Raw genomic sequence first — 7,999 nt, forward strand, 5'->3', positions numbered from 1 at the left:
TCTTACTCAAAAATCTTTAGAACCACAAAATTATTCCTTCTTAGAACATATTTACTCTTTTTTTTTAAAAAAAAAAGTTAGTCAGTACCTATGTGGTAGGCACCATGGTGGGCACTTAGGACGTGATACAGTCACAGCATATAACAGGAGCACACACTGATTTGGTAAAAAGAAAATTTCAAGATAGATCAAAAGTGTAATTTTGGCATAAATATTGAATATCTTAAAAGCAACACAGAACAATCATATGGTTGGATCTTTGATAGAGATGTTATCTGAGAATGCTTCCCTGATATAATTTGTAACTCACATAACTGAAGGATTAGAGGTATTACTCACTTGAGGTGAAAATAGGGGAAGCAGGGAGAGACATGCAGGCTGTAGGCTGAAGGAGGCAAAAGTCATTTCAAGAAGGAAAAACATGTACAGAGATTAAATAGTAAGGGAAGTGGGAATAACAGCATATACAATGGACTGTTCATGGTCAGTTATCTAGTACAATAATGTTTCCATCAGGAAAGGAAGTCACAGGTCAAACTCTTGGTTTTTAACATTTTTGCATCAGAGTCTTGATTTGTAACATCTTCATCAGTTCCATGAATCTTTTAATTTATCCCTGAAGTTTCTGATTTATAAGTATTTTTTAAAAATTTTAACACAAATGCTCAATTATCCCCTTATAATCATGTGTTTATGCATTTAGCCAACATTGACAAGGAGACTATTAAATACAAAGCAGTTTTCTTGGAATTTGCTGTAGAGTAACTGTCCCCTCAAAACTCAGTTGAAGCTTAATCCCCACTGTAACTGTTAAGGGGGTTTGTAAGGAAAGCAGAAAAAAGTTTAGTCAGGATCTGTCACCTTCCACGTGTTACAAATGGCAAGATTCAGCACATTCACTAGAAACATGTTATAGAAGTAGTGTAACTGTGCATGTGTGCCCATTTAATGATTCAGCATGACTGTTGTAATTATGTAATGCTTGGCTTGTGGCTGCTATTGTGTACTAAGGGTATAAAGGTAACTGCTCTGAACCACAGAGCAGTAGAGCTCATGTATGAAAATAAAGCACGTCTGTGAAGTTCATATCTGAAGAATAAAATATGTCTACCTTACATAAAGCTGCCAGAATCTTCTTTCAATTTCCTGATGCATGGCCTGCACAGGAAGAGGCAGAAGGATCTGAGATCCAGCACAACAGGGTGGGAAATATTATGGTAAATGAAAAGTGGACCTTTGAAGAGGTGATTAGATTGTGAGGACTATGCCCTCATGAAAGGATTGGTCCATTCATGGAATAATGAGTATGCTTCTGAAGCCTTTAAAAGGAGATCAAGTAAGGAGGCTCTCTCTTCTGGAGGTTGCCAAATCCTTCTTTCTGACCATGAAATACCCTTCATCACTGTAGAGTCATAAGCAGGAAAGGCTCTCACTAGATATGTTCCTTGGAACCTGGACTTCCCAACCTCCAAAACTATAAGCAATCAATATTGTTCCCTATAAATTATCTAGCAGGTATTCTGTTATAAGCAACAGAAAAAGACTAATACAGCATATGGGAAATTGAGTTTTATATTCCCTCAAAATTAAAATGCGGCAATAGAAGCTAAAAATCCTAGAAATTACATTATCCACATCAGGAGCGTGCAATGGCTATCACAATAGATTCTAGAAGCCCTTGTATAACCTGTAGCCAGATTGATGCACCTCGTGATCCTGCCTCCCTTCACAGCCTACCACTTCCTCAATCCCCTCTCACAGAAGAAGAGAGCCTCATGTACTCTCTCAGACTTTACTGGGGGATATCAGGATAACAGTTTTCTGACTTTAGTATAGCGATATTCAAGAAAATGTTACCTACTAACTAGAGGGCAAATTCGTAAAATGCAAAGATTAAGGGAGTGAAAGAAAATCAGATTGGAATTGGGCAGTAGGAGGTGGAGGGATGATGCAATCCCAGTAAAATCTCAGCCAAACCCATAGGAAGCTCCAGTGCTGGGATTGTCCTTCAGAGTTATTTTGAGTTTGAGCAAGGGGTCAAGCTGTTATACCTCCCTGTTCATTTGTCAATGGATGTAGGTTGCCTTTGGAAGAATCTTGAATGAAAAAGTTTTCTTCTTTGCCCTTCCAGAGGAAATCCTCAAAATGGACTGACATCTAATGGACAACTTTTAGTAGCTCTCAGGAGCTGGTGGAATAAATCCTGAATTCTTTAAGGAATTGATAGTGCACTGCAGCAACCATAACAGTTCACATCTTGTGCCCCTTGCATACTTTTTCTTTATATATTCTAGGAGAAGATTCTTTAGGATTCTAGTGGCTTTCTTTTCCTTGTTCCCCACCTCCCACTGCCCCATAAGAGTACATTCTTTGATAGGACTGTATTTGAATAAGAATTCCATACAAATAGAGTATATACCTTGATACAAGAAAGCAAGGAAGAAATATTTTAAGTCACACAGAACATTCAGGTAATTCAACTGAGTTATCCCCTCCAACCAAATAGTTACTTTTTATATTTATTACAAATCTTGTGGTCAGTTCAGTATACGCCAATGATCCTCCAGGTTTAACATTCAGCAGTGTGAAACACACTTGACTGTTTCCAAAGTAATAACTGACGTAGCCTTCATTTCACAGGAGCCGAAGTGATTGAATTACTGTTTGCTTTTTAGCGTTTTTACTGACCATTCCATTTTCTCATCAAAGCCAGTGCCTTCGGTTGCTGACGTTTTGAATATTTGCCATTTTCAGTCCTTCAAGGCAGGTAATCCAAGTGAATTTGCCATCTCTGGAGTCATGGCCTGTTCCATGTCCTGCTTATTTGTAAACACCACGAAAATGGCTTTTCTCAGCTCTTCTTCCTCCAATGTGGCAAATATCTCTGACTTGGAAATGCCAGTTCGGTCTTGGTCACAACTGTCTACTACATAAATGACTGTATCTGTGATCCAATAATAACATCTCCAGTATGACCTGATACTTGTCTGTCCTACCAAATCCCAGACTTCGAATTTAAGATTTTTGTTTGTCACTGTCCTTACCTTAAATCCTATAGTAGGAATAGTAGTAACGATTTCTCCAACCTGTAATCTGTATAAAATTGTGTTTTTTTCTGCTCCATCTAATCCCAAAATTAAAATCCTCATTTTCTGGGTTCCAAACAGACTGGAAAATATACTTGAGAAAAAGCCACCCATGATGAACCGCCCTTCAGCCCTCCCAGATTCTCAGAGACAGGTCCTGGCCTGAGCAGTGACTACTGTTCCAGCCTCAGCGCCTCCATCTCCGCTCATGTTGGCCTGTGGCTGCAGCTCCGAGGCAGTTTGCTGGCAAGTCTAGTCAGCCAGCAACTTCCATGTCAGTTTCCCGGCAAGGGCAGGGGCCCTTTTCCTTGTTAGATACACCAAAAACCAAGTTCTAGTGTTCAGTCTTGCATTGCCTTTTTTTTCTTTTTTCTTTTTTCTTTTTTTTTTTTTTGATGAGCATGGAAATAAAGACAAGACAGGGCATAATCTTGAGGCATATTTTGGTAGTTCTCAAACAAAGACAATAATTCCTCCTGAAAGAATTTCAACTTAACAGTGACTCATAGAGTGTTTGTGGGGTATTATTGGGGCTTAGTGACTAGAACTAGAGTTCTACTCAACTTGGGTCAGTTCTGACCAAATAAGTCTGTAATGAGGCATGGCAGAGCACATTAGTTCCCAGATTCACCACCTTTTTTTTTCCTTCTTATAAAGTGCTAGCTCTAGAGGTAGTGACAATCTACAGCAATGAAAACCTCTAGCATACAGCTTGTGGTATCTAAATACTATTTTGTACTAACAGGAAATAAGGGTCCTAAGAGAAAGGGCTAATTTCATATCTGCTTCAGGAAGTATACAAGATGAACCTTGGCCATCTTGTACCAGAAAACAAGGATGCTGTCAGAGACTACAGAGGTCATGCCAAAGGGATCAAGGAGCCAAATTAAAGGGGCTTCCACTGGCTTAGGATAGGGTCAGTGAAGCACCAACAAAAAAAAGAAAGAAAGAAAAAAAATAATAATTACAATGGATTGCAACACATCAAATATGTAAAAACCCATGAGTTCAAAAATTATTTTTAAAAAAAGCCATTGTTTACCATAATGGACCAGCCAAATAGCCTGCATATTAACAAATAAAGGAAAATAATCAAATATTTATCTTTATTTCAGAATAACCAAATATTTGGTAAAGGAAAATTCTTTTTTATAGAATTCGTAAGTACAAAAGGAATGATAAAATTAGAAAATCACCATTTTCAAACCCAATTTTATGAATAATTGATCTAAGCAATATTCATTAATGGATACTAAAACCTAATGGTGCAAAAGGAAGTAATCAGTACGCCTATGTTTATTCTTTTCAAAAATTTTGAAATTAAACGAAATCAAATTTTAAGAAAAAAAAATGCCAGTTTAAAGGAAATAGGGAGGTAGAAGGTAGTTTTAAAAATCCTCTCAGGAAAAGATGATCAGCCAAGTCCATAATGTAGGGCATTCTTCAGGACAAATGACCCAGTTTAGTTCTGGAGGCCGGGAAGTTCGAGGCCCCCGGGACATACCTGGTGAGAGCCTTCTTCCTGGAGGAGACTGGAAGTCTGAGATCAAGAAGCCAGCACAATCAGGTTCTGGTGAAGGTTCTCCTCTTGGTCTGCAGATGGCTGCCCACTTGCTATGTCTTCACATCACAGTGAAAGTGATTTATATATTCTGATCTTAAACATTATTTTGTTTCTGTTTATTCCACTCAAGCTCAACCAAAGTCCTGCATATGGTGATGATGTTTTTAGATGTGAAACACAACACTGCCTTCCACATTCCATGTATTTCCTATCCTAAAAAGAGGTAATATAGTTTCTTTTAAAAATCTGAAGAAGACTTTTCTTTTACAATGTAATACTGGGGATGACATTTCTTATCCATTCCTTATTTGTGTGTGTGTGTGTGGGGGGGTGCGCACATGCACGCATGTGTGTGTGGTTTCTTCTCCTCTTGTAGGAGAAATACCTATTTGATTTGGTTCATTGCAGAAAATAACAGATTGAAAGCAATGTAGCCAAGAAACAATGCCAAAGCATTTAGGAATGGGAGTATTCTACTCCTTTCTCCAAACTGAGAGTTAGGAGAAGCATATATAAAGAGTTGAAACAAACCAGTGGCTACCTATAAGAATGTAAGATATTAATAGATATATAATGAAATTGCAGAACTATAAAAGATGAATATAACTTGAATTTAGCCAAACCTCTTGCATTTAGTAGATGTTTAATAATTAGACCCAGGAATATATGTACTCAAATCAGCTTTATATTTATGATATTCTGAAGAGGAAACTGCATTTCTGAGCAAAGTTGTTATTTACAAAATGTGACTGGTTATGTTAAAGATGTAAAAAATATAATCTATTCCATTTCTTCCTGTCAGACATTGTGATGACTACTATACATTTTCAATGTTGTTATCTCCTACTTAAGTTATTAACTAGTTTGAAAATGAAAATGTAGAAAGAATAAGCCTGTATGTTGTCACTGAAGGTGCTGTTGAGTATATGAGCTATTTTTTTTTATAATTAGAGAAATTTAACATTCTTGAAATTTGGCTGCTCTTTATATAATCCTTTTAATACCTTTGTAAGACAATTATTTCCAAATCAAGGGAGTTTATAAATATGATAAATAGTATGAGTCTTTAAACTATTATTTTTGTGAATTTTTAAACACCAAAAACCCCACAGTGTATGTGCTCATGCTATTTATGTGAAAGTTTGTAAACAATAATATTTTATACATTTATGAAATATATGAAATAATATTTTTAACCACAAAAATAAACATTTTTCTAGCCATAAAATATTTCCAGATAATCAACAGGGATTAAGCTCCATGTTGGAACAAAAATAATCCAAAGCTACACTTTCAAAGCTGAGCACCTGCTGTAAAATAACCATCTGTGATTAACTGTAATTTAATTATGAATTCATTCCTTTTGTGTACACTAGAAGGATCTCATAGGTGTTTCCCAGTTGGTAGACAATCAACTTCTGGCAGTTTGTAAAGAAAACTTGCATATTCTCTTAATAGCACCTGCTGACTCTATCTCATAGCGAATTTTGTAAAGACTTTCTGGGATTTTATACTGGCATTGATAGGCAAATAAACTATTAAACCTGGAATCAAAGCTGCATTAATTAATCATCTACCTTAGAAAACTGATGCACCCATCTTTAGAATAACTTTGTGTTTACCTGTAAAAACTCATATAATAACTTCATGTGTTTAATGGCATAATTCAGACAGCCAAACATTTATGACCATGTTAATACTGTATAGGAAGGATTTTTATAATTTTATCCACAACTATTTAATATTCTCTCCCTTTGCAAGAATTAAATTATGATAAAAGTAAAAGTGTTATATTTTTATCTTTGCATTGATGATTATATGAGTACCCTTTTTATTAGATAATTTAAAAATATACAGAAGACTGAGAGTGATAAATGCTGGTGAGGTTGTGGAGAAAAAGGAACCCTCGTACACTGCTGGTGGGACTGCAAAATGGTGCAGCCTTTATGGAAAATGGTATGGAGGTTGCTCAAACAATTACAGATGGGTCTACCATATGACCCAGCTACCCCACTGCTGGGAATATACCCAGAGGATTGGAAATCATTATGTTGAAGGGATACCTGTACTCCAATGTTTATTGTAGCACTATTTGCAATAGCCAAGACTTGGAACCAGCCCAAACGTCCATCATCGGATGAGTGGATAAGGAAACTGTGGTATATCTACAGAATGGAATACTATTCTGCTATTAAAAAAAAAAAGAATGAAATATTACCATTCACAGCAACATAGATGGACTAGAAAAAACTATATTAAGTGAAATAAGTCAGGCACAGAAAGGGAAATACCTCTTGTTCTCACTTATTTGTGGGAGCTAAAAATCAATCAATCAATAAATGTACAGACAAATGGTGGGGGGAGGGTCAGGGAGGAAGACAGTAGAATCACAAAAATTCCNAAAAAAAAAAAGAATGAAATATTACCATTCACAGCAACATAGATGGACTAGAAAAAACTATATTAAGTGAAATAAGTCAGGCACAGAAAGGGAAATACCTCTTGTTCTCACTTATTTGTGGGAGCTAAAAATCAATCAATCAATAAATGTACAGACAAATGGTGGGGGGAGGGTCAGGGAGGAAGACAGTAGAATCACAAAAATTCCTTGAACTTTAACTTGTTAAGACAAGTGAACAGATAATGATGTTGATGGGGGGAAGGGAGAGACAGAGGGGGGAAGAGGAATTGGTAAAGGGACACAAAAATCATCTACAGTATATATTGATAAATTAAAATAAAAAAATAAGGAGGGCTCATTTTCTCTTCTTCTAAAACTAGGTATTTGTAAATATACAAAAAATTGAATGGAATCTTGTATACTAATAAAATATACGAAAATAAAATAGTGTTTTTATACCCATTAAAAATATACCCCTCATATTATAAAAATTCTTCAATAAAATATTACTGTCTCAAAATGTTCTATCTTAAAAGTAGCCATAAGGCAGAACCAACTTTCCCTGGTGCAGATGCAAAGCCACAGAGCAAAAGTAGAATAACCTATCCAAGAGAAACTACTGAACCTCACTCTTTAACTTGGGGCTATTCAAATTTGCTCTCTATCTGCAGTTCAACTGTAGAGTAGCCTAGAGCCAGCAGCACTGCAGCCAATAGAAAGATCTAACTGCTTGAGGAGCTCCTTTAGAAGCACTGTCCCCAGAGCACAGTCAATATATTGTTGAACTTACAGTTTCCTCCCTGAAAAATCTGTGTCTTCAGTGAGTTGTAGCTGTTTGATGTGACCTAGAACTAAGCTCATCCTTGACTTGACCCAGCCCTAAGCTTAGCCTAGGGAAAGAGTAGTGTACAAATGGATACTCTACACCCAGGGAGCAAATTACAAAAA

The 7,999-nt window shown here is 36.4% G+C and overlaps 1 pseudogene; it reads right to left on the reverse strand.

Annotated features, from left to right (window-relative positions):
• Positions 1-2,657: 2,657 nt before the first annotated feature.
• On the reverse strand, positions 2,658-3,200 carry LOC103610915 (annotated as a pseudogene).
• Between the last annotated feature and the right edge of the window lie 4,799 nt (positions 3,201-7,999).

The sequence above is a fragment of the Galeopterus variegatus genome, unplaced genomic scaffold (genome assembly GCF_000696425.1).
Source record: "Galeopterus variegatus unplaced genomic scaffold, G_variegatus-3.0.2 Scaffold12042, whole genome shotgun sequence".
Lineage (NCBI taxonomy): Eukaryota > Metazoa > Chordata > Mammalia > Dermoptera > Cynocephalidae > Galeopterus > Galeopterus variegatus.